This window comes from Callithrix jacchus, chromosome 8 (assembly GCF_049354715.1).
Source record: "Callithrix jacchus isolate 240 chromosome 8, calJac240_pri, whole genome shotgun sequence".
Lineage (NCBI taxonomy): Eukaryota > Metazoa > Chordata > Mammalia > Primates > Cebidae > Callithrix > Callithrix jacchus.
Window position 1 is genome coordinate 47,578,479 of NC_133509.1, and position 14,445 is coordinate 47,592,923.

The 14,445-nt window shown below is 39.9% G+C and overlaps 1 long non-coding RNA gene across 1 annotated transcript; it reads left to right on the plus strand.

Moving 5' to 3' along the window:
- Window positions 1–1,792: 1,792 nt before the first annotated feature.
- On the plus strand, window positions 1,793–8,482 carry LOC144577545 (uncharacterized). Its single transcript, XR_013521683.1, has 3 exons — window positions 1,793–1,985; window positions 4,439–4,565; window positions 8,258–8,482. It is a non-coding gene; the product is annotated as an uncharacterized LOC144577545 (long non-coding RNA).
- Window positions 8,483–14,445: the final 5,963 nt, after the last annotated feature.

Below are 14,445 nucleotides of genomic sequence, written 5' to 3' on the forward strand. Positions count from 1 at the left end.
AGATGAAAATGTCTTAGCAAAGTTAAGACATCATCAGACTCAAATGTGCTTGACTCTGCACCCTGTACTTGCTACCCTAATGTTTTACTGCCTGATTGTGCAGCCAGAAAGTCATTGTCTCACTAGGGTGAACCATAGCAGCCCTGACTGCTTAGGAGTGCTAAAGTGGCTCACTGCTAACTATTCTTGAAAGAACTCAGTGAGGTTAAGCATAAGATTATTGGTACACAGAGCAGAAGGTATATTGCAGTAAAGAGCCCTCGGTTTCAGAATCATCCTGCCTACATCCCATCTCTTAAGTAAATTCATTATCAAACCCATGACTGCTCCCTTCCTCTAAAGGAGATGGAGTTATGAAGGCAGCCTGTAGTTTTGGAAGAACAGACTAGGTTTATACTATGGATTATGGCATTACGTGAAATGAGTACCAAGTAGCCATGAGGTTCTTTCTAACTCAGTGCCATCTATTTCAGATTTATCTGAACTGAAAAACAGCTGAGTGCCAAAAAATTGCTGGGCATTGTAGGCTACATTTTCACATTTAATGCTCATGATTACTCTATCCCTACCTTACCATGATTGGAACCAGTGACTAGCTCAGCTGAACTATGAATTTCAAGTGTAGTGCTTGTCTGTTTTCCATGTTGCTTCCCAGGACACAGGTAAATCCCTCTGTCCTGGTAAATTATCTTAATATGAACACTGTACATTCTCATTGTCTTGAAGTTTATTGACCTCTCTGGGTATTTGACATTTTGTTAATTTTCTTGAATATGTATTTTCTTAAAGTAAAAAAAAAAAAATTCTTTTCCAGAACTTCCACAGAATATTATTTTTAGAACTTTCAGTGTCCTGGGGTCTTAAAAGTTGAAGAAACCCTTTGCATTTTCACAGTGGTCACATGCTGAGAGCAGGAATCTACTACCATTTGCCCTCATGTTACTGACTGGGCCATAGACCCAAAGTTCAGGGTATTAGGGTCTTCATTACTGCTTTCTGTGGGCTGTGCTGTAAAACTGGGCTGTTTCTGGTCTGTCTCATGCTTTGCATGTTTGTGAGTCAGTAGGATTTGTTTTCTGTTAAACTGCTCAACCACAGGGAGGGGTAGCGGGTAGCAAACTCACCTTCCATTTACTGGTTTGACCAGTTTAAAGTGAATAGGAGCCCAGAGAGATTTCTCACTTTCCACATCCCGCTATCAAAGTAGGCAGTGGATCAGGGGTATGTTTGGAAATGGCAGTTGTCTGGTGCCTCCAGGGCAGCTGAGTAGGAACAGTGAAAGGAAATCTGGCATGGAGAGACCCACGAGTGTCACATTTCATTCTGGATCCAGGTTGGCCTGTGCAAGGTCTTGCACAAAAGCTGAACCAGTGACCCACAATTTGATTCCTTCAGTTTGGATATTCAGATTTTAAAAGACTTTGCATTCTTTGCTCTCTGTTTCTCCCTAAACCTCCCCAGGCTTCTCTACTCTCATTCATTCACACAACACATCATTCTTTAAGCTGTAAGAATAACTTCAGTTTCAGCAGCCTCATGGTGCTCAGGTGAATGCATCTTCCTTGGGGATTATTGTTCCCTTTCTGATTAACATCTCTGGACAGTTGAAACCATTTCGTCTCTCCAGGAATATCTTTAATCATTATCAGCTTAATTCTTAAATGGCTGTTGTAGAGTTTGCTTTTTTTTTTGTTGTTTTTTAAAGCAATGATATTAATGAGATGAATAAGCTGGACAAGAGAGAACTTTCTGGAAAGAATCACAAATAAAAATATTTTCTCCTTTACAGAAATGTTGCTGGCTCAGAGAACACCGGTGAGGGAAAAGAAAAGCAGCATCATACTGTAAACAAAGGAAAATCCACTCTGAGCTCGCCTTACCCTGCATAGCTGCAGAAGGCAGTGCTAAAAACTCAAAGTAAACAAGAACACTAACTCTGATCCATGGTTTGTCTGACGCATACTATATTCCACTCCTCTAAGCCGGTATGATCTTTCAACCTTAGTTCTGACTGATACTCATTTTACCTGTGTATTTCTTTTGCTTTTTAATCTGTCACTTTTAAAATCTGATATTATATGTAATACTCTGTTAATTATTTTATATTCTTTTCAGAACAAGGTTGGAAAGCAAATATATATGATTTTTTATATTCTTTTCAGAACAAGGTTGGAAAGCAAATATATATGTGCATATAAATTATAACTATTTACATAAATATAAAATAGATGAACAAATTATATTGTATTTTTAACTACCAGTAGTGGCCTTTCTGTTTCCAAGTTATATTAATGCAGTTGTTCTCTACCTGCCTATAATTCAAAACACCTAGGGAGATATCAGATATGCAGTTCTTCAGCTCAGACCTACTGAATCAGATATTAACTATCAGGTAGTTAATATCCACAGGGGAGGAAATGCCAGGTGACTCCTTATTAGCAGTGGTTAGAGAAGAATCATTGCTTCCTGCTCATTTATTCACTCATCAATTAGTTGTCCATTAAATTGCATATGAATTCATTCATTCAAGGATATAAAGACCAAGTAAACACTTTTCTTCTTCTTGAAGAGCTCACTACTTTATGACTCTCCTGAGTCTTCAGAAGACATAGCAGAAGTAATGCCAGTTGATCCTGTAAGAAAAATTCCTAGGCTCATACACTTGAAGGAATTCTGTTGTAGTTAATGAACATGGTAGGCAATACCCCCATGACTAATCTGCACTCAGATTTTGAATGGCTGTGTTGTGAGACTTCATTTGTAATGTGAGCAATTAACTTGAGTCGGTTCCATATTTCTCATTAATGAGGAAATATTATTAATAATTCTCATTAAATAAACAGATGGTAGGTATAAAAAAATCAGACTGTAATCTTGTCTCCTAAGTATGTATCTTAGGCTAGGAGATACTCTGTATTACTATTAGTACATATACTTACATGAGAAAATAAAGGTTTTCTCATTTAAAAGGAATTAAACCATTGATCTTCATCATATTTGTATTTTTACAATTTGTTGGGGGCCACAAGTATGAGTGGGAGCAACTTAGATGAGGAAACACATAAACGTCTGAACTATACAGAGCCATTGTCAGAAATGAAGGGGAGTGATAGTTACAATGACAGAAATGAGATCATCACACCTGTTTGATGTGGACTTTACTAATTCTTCCCCAGAATGGTTCTTCACAGTCAGTGCAAATGCTTACCCTCATCAATAGGGGGAAAAATTACTATAAAGGAAGAGAGCTCAGATCAGCTATTTTTAATTGCCTGGCATATGTTTTGCTCTTTTGTGATAGTTTTCCTTTTAAAACCCATTTTAAATACCCTACCAAACTGTCCACTACATGCTGTTGCATAAATACTGTAAAGTCCAATGGCTAAGACCCTGACTTTGGGTCAACCCCCAGTGCTGGGTTCAACTTGCTGCATCCCTTATTACTGAGGGGCCATATTACTAAGTTCTCTCCAAGCCTCAATTTTTCTGTTTGTAAAGAGCTCAGTAAAGCTCCTCTTTGTCTGGCTCACCCTCCACTTGTCTGTGTACCTAATTCTTCATGGTCACAGGACAAGAACTCAGGACCCACTCAATGGCAAGGCTAAAAGAGCTGTAACATAAACAGCTGAGACATGCCCCTTGTTCACCACATTGTGGGCAAAGAAAAGGAGAGATCTGCAGCCCTTTGGGGAATCCCAGATCTGGGAACTCCCAAAGCCAGGGTTGTGATTCCCTCTGTAGGATCCTGTGGTTTCTGGTGTCTCCAAGCTTCCAGGAATCATTTTATTCCCTGGTGCCAGCTGGGGAAGCTTCTTGTGGTGTGCCTAGTCCAGCTGCAGCCTCGCAGAGAGCCAGCTCAAATGCCAGCACCTGGAGCTGTCTTCCCTGAGGCAGCAGCTGGCATGTCTGACTGCACAGTGGCCAGACCCCACACTCATTCACACACACCCCACCGCTCCACGCCTGACTTGCAGTCTCCCTTGGAGGCATGGGATCCTGGCCAGCAGTATGAGCTGAACACAGCCTGCCAGGCTGATTGGGTAGAACAAACTCAGTGGGCCCAAGCAAAATTTGAGCAAAGGTACCACCAGCCACAGGTTTCTGGCCAGATAAGCGACACCCCACAGATCCTATAACAGTATTATGTATGCTATTTGATCCATTTGAAAAGACTGTTTAAGGAGAGCCTTGAGGCTGTCCATACAATATGTATTAAACACATAGCAGTGTACACACCACAGAAACCGTGGCATCTGTCACTCAAACTAACTAAGAAGACATGTCTGCTCAGCAGTTGAAACCAGGGTAATAGTCTTAGGTTGCCATCCAAAGAGATACTGAGAAAATGTCTTAAGATGTAGATATATTTTGTTTATTCTTTGATAATCTTAATTCCTTGCCTTCATTACCTTTTTTCTTTCTTTATTTTTTTTTTTAGTTGAGACAGAGTCTTGCTCTGTCATGCAGGCTGAAGTGTGGTGGCACGATCTTGGCTCACTTTAACATCCATCCTCTGGGTTCAAGCAGTTCTCCTGCCTCATCCTCCTGAGTAGCTGGGATTACAGGTGTGTGCATGCCTGGCTAATTTTTGTAATTTTAGTAGAGACAAGGTTTTACCATGTTGCTCAGGTTTATCTTAACCTCTTGGCCTCAAGCAGTCTACCTGCCTCATCTTCCCAAAGTGTGGGGTTACAGGCATGAGCCACGTGCCCAGTCACCTCCATGACCTTTTGTGAAGCCAATTGACAAATGACAAGCATCTAATTCGTGTACTTCGTCCCACATGAAGTCCACATACATTTTTTTGTCACCACTGACTTTTTGCTTGAGATAGCTAGGAGAGTAATTAATGTGTTTTTTTCTGTAACAGAATTCCAGTTCTGCAGAAATGCCTGCTATACCCTTAAAGATTTATATGATAAATAGCTCTGGCTATCAACTCATGGTCTTGGTTGTATGGTGGTGATTGGGAAACAAAGATTCATCAATGACTAGATTTCAAGGATGAGGTAGGGTGGCTTAAATCAGGACATTAACAAGGTGAGATAATGTAGACTGGAACCAGTATCTGTTTGTACATATAGTAATCCTACTGAAGTAACTAACATTTTTGTGAAGAACAATAACTCTCGCCTAGTTTAAGTAACATATGATAGATGATTGAAGAAGGAGGAGGAGGAGGAGGAGGGAGAAATAAGAAAAAATTAAAACATGTATTTTTGAAGATAGAGAGTTTGCCAAATTCTGAAATTTAGAGTAAAAGCCACAACAACTGAATGTCTAACAGATAACATTCCTAAAACATCAACCCATCCAGGTGAGATGTCCTCAAATAATCTGAGATCTCAGGGTTTATTGGCTCAGGGGATCAGCTTCCAATTTAGTCCTTCAGGAATGCCTGATAATTCAATGAAAGGCATTACTTCTGTATTTTAATACAGTAAAATAACTCAAAACAAGTTAAATATGTTAGTATAGTCATTGTTATATGATATTAGTCATATACTAATATATTAGTATAGTCATAAGCATGTAGTACTGGGACATAAGACGCAGGGACTATATCTGTGGCATGTATAGTGTCATGTAAGAATATTTTCCAGAAAAAGTCCTTACATTTCATGGGTCCACATATCAAAGTCACGGCTGTCAAAGTAGCAGGAGAATTTTCTAACTCCCAGAAAACATTAAGGTCTGTGCTATTTTTATAAGGCTACATTCTATTAATTGTATTTTTTTAAACAATGACCGTAGTAGTATGTTTAATTAACTTGTTTTAGTTATTGTACTGTATTATAATTTAATACAGAAGTAAGGCCTTTAATTGAATTACACATCTATCAGATCAAAATATGCCAACTAGGAATATGCCACTTTGGCATATTGTTGATATTTGATAACTCAAAATATTGTTTATTTTGAGTTAAAGGTTCTTGAAAACAGCAGATTCAAGATCACTATAACCTTCCTTATTTTTCCTGAAAGCAGAAACTAAAAGCCCCATGTGAAAAGTTCCTCCCTGTGCCAGGAGGAAGACAGACATTCTTATCACCAGAGATAAGGAGTCAAGGCCAAGAGAAGTCTGTAGAAACAAACCAAACTAACCTTCATGTTTTTAGTGATTTTTCCACAATTAACTTCTCTCCCCAAATCCCTTTATTTCATGTTTTAACAATTGACTACTCTTCGTCTAACCTAGTTTATAAGCGTTTAACCCTAACTGCTGTCTTTGGGTCTTCATTTCTCTTGAAAAGGCTCCCATGTACATGTAAAAATTCCTAAATTAATTTTGTATGCTTTTCTCTTGTTAATCTGTCTAATGTCAGTTTAATTCTTAGGCCCAGTTGGGGATCTTAAGGGTGTGGAGGAGAAATTTTACCTCCCCTGCATCACCATAAATCCCACTTCTAGGTATTGCTTTTATCAATCCCATTCCTAATTCAAACTGTATTTTTGGCACAGCATGAAGTTGCTCCCAAGTGCTGGCTTGCCTCTCAGAGTACAACTTTCCCAGTGTCCTGCACTTCTCGTCCCTTCATTGTCAAAGGATCTGTGGTCAGCTGACTCTTTTCCAATCTTTACCACTTTAGTTTTCTAAGAACTGCCCTTTTTTCCCTCTCTCCACTTTTCATCCTTATGGCACTCATCTCTTCCTCCCAAACTCACAACTCTGCTCCCTCCTGCTTTTCTGCTAGAGCTGTGTGTCTTCTGTAGACATCATTTATTAGCAATCTAGTGATCTTTTTCTTGCTTTATGATCAGTATTAGTATAATGACAAATTACATCATTTCATTTTGTTTCTAATATTTGGCTCATGAACTATTTTCAGCATAAGGACTTATCAATGGCTTTAAATAATAATTTTTTTTAGAACCTTCCATACGGATGTTGGAGTTTACCAAAAAATGAGTATTATATGTAGCCAAGAGAAACAATATTAAATAATATTAAGAAAAAAATCCCAAATTAACTGTAATACTGTGGACAATGCTACCTCACTTTCATATCACAAACAATATTTTTCGCTTTTGGGTTTCCTAATGCCAAATCTAAGGCTTTTCTGTCCTCATTACTTTATCTCTGTCTCTCTCACACACACATTCCAATGCGGAGACTCACTTTAAGAAGGATAGATTGGGGAAGAAAATGACTGGAAAGTATCTAGATATGAAGCAAGAGAGGGACTAAGCAGGTGCATTGCTCAATTATGAATTATTTGCCAAAATATCTCCAGAAAGATCATAGTTCATTGTAAAATGTGTGTTTAACTGCAGGCTGCTACATTGCCTGGACTCACTATTTGCTGCTATCTGCTTTCCCATGAATTTGTTTTCTGTGCATTTGGTTTTGACAGTCTTACTGTTTAGAAATTCATTTTCTTTATTTTCCTGGTTCTTTGAAGACTTCCATGATAATGATTCATTCTATAATTAAGATATTGTACACATAAATGTCTATGGAATGGGCGTGATGAATTAAAAAAATTTTTTTAATATCTAGCATGCCTTGAAAGCAATTCTCTAGATGGGTCTTTTTAAAATATTCCAAGATATTTAAACTACTTTGAAAGGCCATTTGGAGGAGAGATGAATAGAGAGAACATATAAGTAATATGTAAATGGTGAGTAAAAATAAAACAAAACACCATTTGGTAGAGTTAAGTGCTGGTTAGAGTTTTATCTATTTAGCATTGTCTCTGGTTATGTAAGATCATCATCAGTTGTAGTATACAGTTGGTCAAGAATCTTTACAATGGCCTATGATAAATATCTAAGCCACTTTAGAAACACAGGCAAAATTGGAAAAAACTATTTCAAATTTCATATAGAACCAATAAAGACACTGCATAGCCAAGGCAATCCTAAGCGCCAGTTAGAATGGCAATCATTAAAAAATCTGGAGACAACAGATGCTGGAGAGGATGTGGAGAAAAAGGAACACTTTTACACTGTTGGTGGGAGTGTAAATTAGTTCAACCATTGTGGAAGACAGTGTGGCGATTCCTCAAGGCCTTAGAAATAGAAATTCCATTTGACCCAGCAATCCCATTACTGGGTATATATCCAAAAGACTATAAATCGTTCCACTATAAGGACACATGTACACGAATGTTCATTGCAGCACTGTTTACAATAGCAAAGACCTGGAATCAACCCAAATGCCCATTGATAATAGACTGGATTGGAAAAATGTGGCACATATACACCATGGAATATTATGCAGCAATCAGAAATGATGAGTTTGTGTCGTTTGTAGGGACATGGATGAATCTGGAGAACATCATCCTCAGCAAACTGACACAAGAACAGAAAATGAAACACCGCATATTCTCACTCATAGGTGGGTGATGAAAAATGAGAACACATGGACACAGAAAGGGGAGTACTAAACACTGGGGTCTATTGGGGGGAAAAGGGGAGGGCCAGTGGGAGGGGGAGGTGGGGAGGGATAGCCTGGGGAGAAATGCCAAATGTGGGTGAAGGGGAGAAGAAAAGCAAAGCACACTGCCATGTGTGTACCTACGCAACTGTCTTGCATGCTCTGCTCATGTACCCCAAAACCTATAATCCAATAAAAAATCAAAAAAAAAGAACAGAGTTGGAAGCATTATGCTACCTGACTTCAAACTATATTATAAGGCTACAGTAACAAAACAGCATGGTACTGGTACCAAAGAGATATATAGACCAGTGGAATAGAACAGTGGCCTCAGAAACACAGGGCTGGAGAAGAATACCATCATAATGAAGAGAAAAGCTCTGAAATAAGAAATTTTTGATCATCTATATATTAAAATATCCTACTGATTATGTGATACAAGTTTTTTACTGCATACAGCTATATTTACCAGATAGAAGCTTAGTTTGGCTGGATATGATATTCTGGGTCAAAAATTCTTTTCTTTAAAAATGTTGAATATTGGCTTCCACTTTTCTGGCTTGTAGGATTTCTGCTGAGAAATCCACTGTGAGTCTGATAGGCTTCCCTTTGTGGGTAACCCAACCTTTCTCTCTGGCTGCCCTTAACATTTTTTTTTTCATTTCAACCTTGGTGAATCTGACAATTATGTGTCTTGGAGTTGCTGTTCTCAAGGAGTATCTTTGTGGTGTTTTCTCTATTTCCTGAATTTGAATGTGGCCTGCCTTGCTAGGTTGGGGAAATTCTCCTGGATAATATCCTAGAGAGTGTTTTCCAACTTGGTTCCATTCTCGCCCTCACTTTCAGGTGCAGCAATCAAATGTAGATTTGGTCTTTTCATGTAGTACCATAGTTCTTGGAGATTTGTTCATTTCTTTTCACTCTTTTTGCTCTAATCTTGTCTTCTTGCTTTATTTCATTGAGTTGATCTTCAATCTCTGATATCTTTTCTTCTGCTTGATTGATTTGGCTATTGATACTTGTGTATGCTTCATTAAGTTCTCGTGCTGTGTTTTTCAGCTCCATCAGGTCATTTACGTTTTTCTCTAAACTGGTTATTATAGTGAGCAATTTGTCTAACCTTTTTTCAATGTTCTTAGCTTCCTTGCATTGGGTTACAACATACTCCTTTAGCTTGGAAGAGTTTGTTATTACCCACCTTCTGAAGTCGACTTCTGTCAGTTCATCAAATTCATTCTCCATCCAATTTTGTTCTCTTGCTAGCAAGGAGTCGTGCTCCTTTGGAGGAGAAGATGTTTTCTAGTTATTGGAATTTTCTGACTTTTTGCACTGGTTTCTCCCCATCTTTGTGGATTTAATCTACATTTCATTTTTGATGTTGGGTGACCTTTGGATGGAGTCTCTGGGTGGATGACCTTTCTGTTGATGTAGATACTATTTTGTTCTGTTTGTTAGTTTTCCTTTTAACAGTCAGCCCCCTCTACTGCAGGTCTGCTGGAGTTTGCTGGAGGTCCACTCTAGATGCTGTTTGCTTGGGTATTACCAGCAGAGGCTGCACACAGCCAAGATTGCTGCTTCGTCCCAGAGGGGCACCTGCCAGATGCCAGTCAGAGCTCTCCTGTATGAGGTGTCTGTTGACCCCTACTGGGGGCTGTCTCCCAGTCAGGATTCCTGGGGGTCAGGGACCCACTTGAGGAGGCAGTCTGTCACTTATCAGAGCTTAAGCACTGTGCTGGGAGCTCTCTTCAAAGCTGTCAGGCAGGGACTTTTAAGTCTGCCAAATCTGTGCCTACAACTACTCTTTTCCCCAGGTGCTCCGACCCAGGATGATGGGGGTTTTATCTATAAGTCCATGACTGGGGCTGTTGCCTTTTTTCAGAGATGCCCTGCCCAGAGTGGAGGAATCTAGACAGACAGTATGGCTGCAGAGGCCTGGCTGAGCAGCGTTGGGCTCCAGTTCAAACTTTCCAGTGGCTTTGTTTACACTGTGAGGGAAAATCCACCTACTCAAGCCTCAGCAATGGTGGATGTCCCTCTCTCCAGTCTGACTGAGAAGTTCAAGCCAGTGGATCTTAGCTTGCTGTGCTCCATGAGGGTTTGAGCTGCAAGCCAGACCACTTGGCTCCTTGGCTTCAGTCCCACTTCCAGGGGAGTTAACGGTTCTGTCTCACTGACATTCTAGGTGTCACACAGGTATGAAAAAAAACAAAAACAAAAACAAATTCTGCCACTAGTTCAGTGTCTGCCGAAATGACTGCCCAGTTTTGTGCTTGAAACCCAGGGGCCCAGTAGCATAGTTCCTGGTCTGCTGGTTGCAAAGACTGTGAGAAAAGCACAGTGTCTGGGTTGGAATGCACCATTCTTCCCAGTATGTCTCTCATGGCTTCCCTTGGCTAGGAGAGAGAAATTCCTTCACCCCTTGCTCTTCCTGGGTGAGATGATGCCCTGCCCTGCTTTAGTTCACCCTCTGTGGGCTGCACCCACTGTCCAACTAGTCCCAATAAGATGAACTGGGTACCTCAGTTGGAAATGCAGAAATCACCCACCTTCTGCATTGATCTCGCTGGAAGCTGCAGACCGGAGTTGTTCCTATTCAGCCATCTCGCCAGCAGCTCCTGATTTGACATTTTGATTTGGTGTAAACAGGAGAAAAAGATGAAGAAGAGAGTAACAAGTTGTAGTTAGCTTGGAGATTTTCCCCTCTTTGGTTTTCAGTGGTCAAGCACCTTGTCTAATAGCTCAGCCTATCAACATCCGTTTTGCCTTTCCCTTCCATACAGATACAATTCCAAACTTCCCTGAGTTTTTGTCTCCAAGACCGTTGTTCACTCGACTGAAGAAAAGGGTTAGAACAAATATTGCTAATAGTAACATTTAGTTCCACATCACTTCTCCTTTTCCTTAGATGCAAACTTGTTAGCAGTAGCTTAATATAGCCCAACTTATTGAGAAAGAGATGCTATGAAGGACAGGCAATGAGGCATGTTTTCCAGGCAAAGGGCTGCTCCAGGTCACACAGGCTGCTGTCTGCAGATCAATAGACAGGCAGGAGTCAGGCAATCTCTAGCCAGGGGATGGGCCATGTGGAAGCAAGGCCATGAAGGCCTGCTCACAGTTGTCCTGCTGGCCATTAGAGAGAAACAGAGCTTTTGCTCATTTGGCCCAGTTGAAAGTCAGTTTTTACCTGTGTCTCTGAAGTCTAATCATATCACTTTGGATAGATCTGATATCTGGTCCCATCTTTGATTTCTTATTTTAGACAAATGGGAACATATTTAATTGGCCATATGTCAATTTCAGGCCTCTTAAGTGCAAACGTAGCTGCTTTTGCATTCAATATTTATATATTCTACATGCAGACTTGCACCCTCATTTCTAAAATGCTAGGGAAGGAACAGCCATTATACCATAATTTATCAGAGGACTGGAGCTAAGTCATATGCCCTGGATTTTTCTCATGTCCTCTTATAAATGTAAACTGAGAAGGTCTCTTTTCTTCATAGTGGCTTAGCTAACTTAGAAATAAAATATAAGTCTGTGCTGCATGTGGATTCTCTAAATCAGAAGCTGTTTCTAAATGTTCCTAAACTTTCATCTGAAAAAGAAAATATTTAGTCATTCATACTATCTGTCTGTGACATATAAGTGGTAAGAAACCCACACCCCTGCTCTTCTAAATTTACTTTAAAAAATTAGTTCTTACATATTAGTATGTGTATGTAGACAAGTTATTACTGCATTTCAAAGTGTGCATTCTGTGTATGAACTTGAATTCACACAGTGAGTATTTGTCTCTCCTGGTAACCTGTTGGAAAAAAAAATATTCCCCATTGCTCAATCCACCAGTGTTTGAGTAATTCAGCTGTCCTTTCCATTGGGTTTGTTAACAATTGATAGGTCAGATTCTATTCACCTCTCTGATGATGTCATGTGAAAGCACACATAACACTTTCTCTTCTCTGACCCACTTCCTGGAAGTGGGCCACACTCATCAGCTACTGGCATGTCCTCCCCAGGATTCAGAATGCACTGGGCCCAGCCATGGATAAGCATTTAATTGCAGACCAGCCATCTGTTTAATATAAACTACATTTGCCAGCAGCCTCTTGGCAGTCTGAGGAATGAGTTTTCTAAAGGAAAATGAGAATTGCTCATCAGATGGCAGCAGGGAAACTCTCTTCTTAAAGTTTTCCCACTTTGACACCCTCAGGTCTAGGCCAAGGCCATGCTTGGAAAATAACATCAGTGTTACTCGACTTCACAATTCAAAGAGAGTTAAATATTCCTCAGAAACTTAAATCAAGCTGGTGTGGATTATTCAGGCATTTTTTTTTTTTTCAAACTAGCTCAAGCTTTGAAGACAGTAAGCTAAACAAATGACTAAGGGACAAGAGCTGACCAAATGTGGGCATGATTTCCCCAGCAGTAATCTGATCATAATTTCTTTGTCTGGAATCAGCAGCATATTGCAAAAGTTTATCATATTGCAAAATACCTAGTTCTAGATCATAAGTTTGTTAAGGTAGGAAAAAAAAATAGTAAAGTGTAAGACAGTGGGGTTTGACCATCCTTGTTTCTTTTTTAAGATTAATTATTAGATTTTTTTTTTTCCGAGACAGAATATTACTCTGTCAACCAGTCTGGAGTTCAGTGGTATGATCTTGGCTCATTGCAGCCTCTGCCTTTCAGGTTCAAGCGAATCTCCTGCCTCAGCCTCCCAGGTAGCTGGGATTGCAGGCATGTGCCACCATTCCTGGCTAATTTTTGTATTTTTGGTAGAGCTGGGGTCTTGCCCTGTTAACCAGGCTGGTCTCAAATTTCTGACTTCAGGTGATCTGCCTACCTCAGCCTCCCAACATGCTGGGATTATAGGTGTGAGCCATGCCCAACTTACCACCCTTTTTTCTTAATGACATTTGGCAAGTTGATTCTTACCTGTTCTTAGAATCTTTTAGGGGAGTTGCTGAGTCACAGCCCTGCTGGAGGGTCCAGCCCAGGCCACCGTGTTTAGTACCGTTCAGTCTCAGAATACCATGAGATCTAATTGGACTAGGTTGGCCAGTATCTTCTGAAGATGAGCAGCCCTAATCTGCTCAAATTAGGAATCATTCTGCTTCTTTTATTCTAAGGTGCACATTTCCCTTGTGGTAATTATATACCTGAAATCAAGATGTCACACAAGCTACATAGGGATTTAGTGTGACTGCATTATTCTCCCCCTACTAGGTTTTATTAAAATGATGGTACATTATATAATCAGTGACATATTTGAATGACAGTGGGAACTGAAGCCTGCAGAATAGAAGTTCCTTGGGGTAGTCAAGACCACCATGGAGAACAAGCCAAAGAAGTGAGTGAGAAGTTATGAGTAAAGAGAGGAAGCCGGTCGGTGCAGAAAGGAGGATGAATATGCAGAGAGACACTGGGCACACAGGCCTGAGAGGAAACAGAGAAGATAACATCTGGAATCCAGAGTCTTCTCTCAATGGCCGTGGCCTTGAGGCTCTTTCAGTGGATTTTTTGAAATAAACAACTCAACAAATATGAAGAAGGGAAACTTTACTAAGTCTCTTTTACTTCTTAGCAAGACTCTGAGACTTATATTTTCAAAAGACATTTGGGATATTTGAGAATCGTAAGTTTCTATGCCTAGCCTAGCCTCTCATTATCCAAAGTAATTCAAAACTAGTAGTTCTCAGAGTCATCTGTTTGATAACAAGAGCATAAAGTTGAGGTTCATACCTAGATTCAGTCCCAGCAAAAACACAAAAATCTAACATGAGAGAACAGTTTCCACCAGTGTGTTTGGCCAGTGCTGGCTAGGGTGGAAGATGGGCTTTTAGGTGATGTTAATATGCTCGATGACAAAATCTTTTGGCCCCAGTGAGCTGTTTGATAATTCCCTTCCTGTGATTAAACACTGGCTAACTCAGTGAGGTAATTCGAGTTGAATCATACATTGATGTTCGCAAGTTTCTTTAGACAATGGCTTAAATTGTCTTTTGCTAATTACGCTATTGCAGCACCACGTTTATTGCTTTAGAACACTTACCAAGATTGGTTTT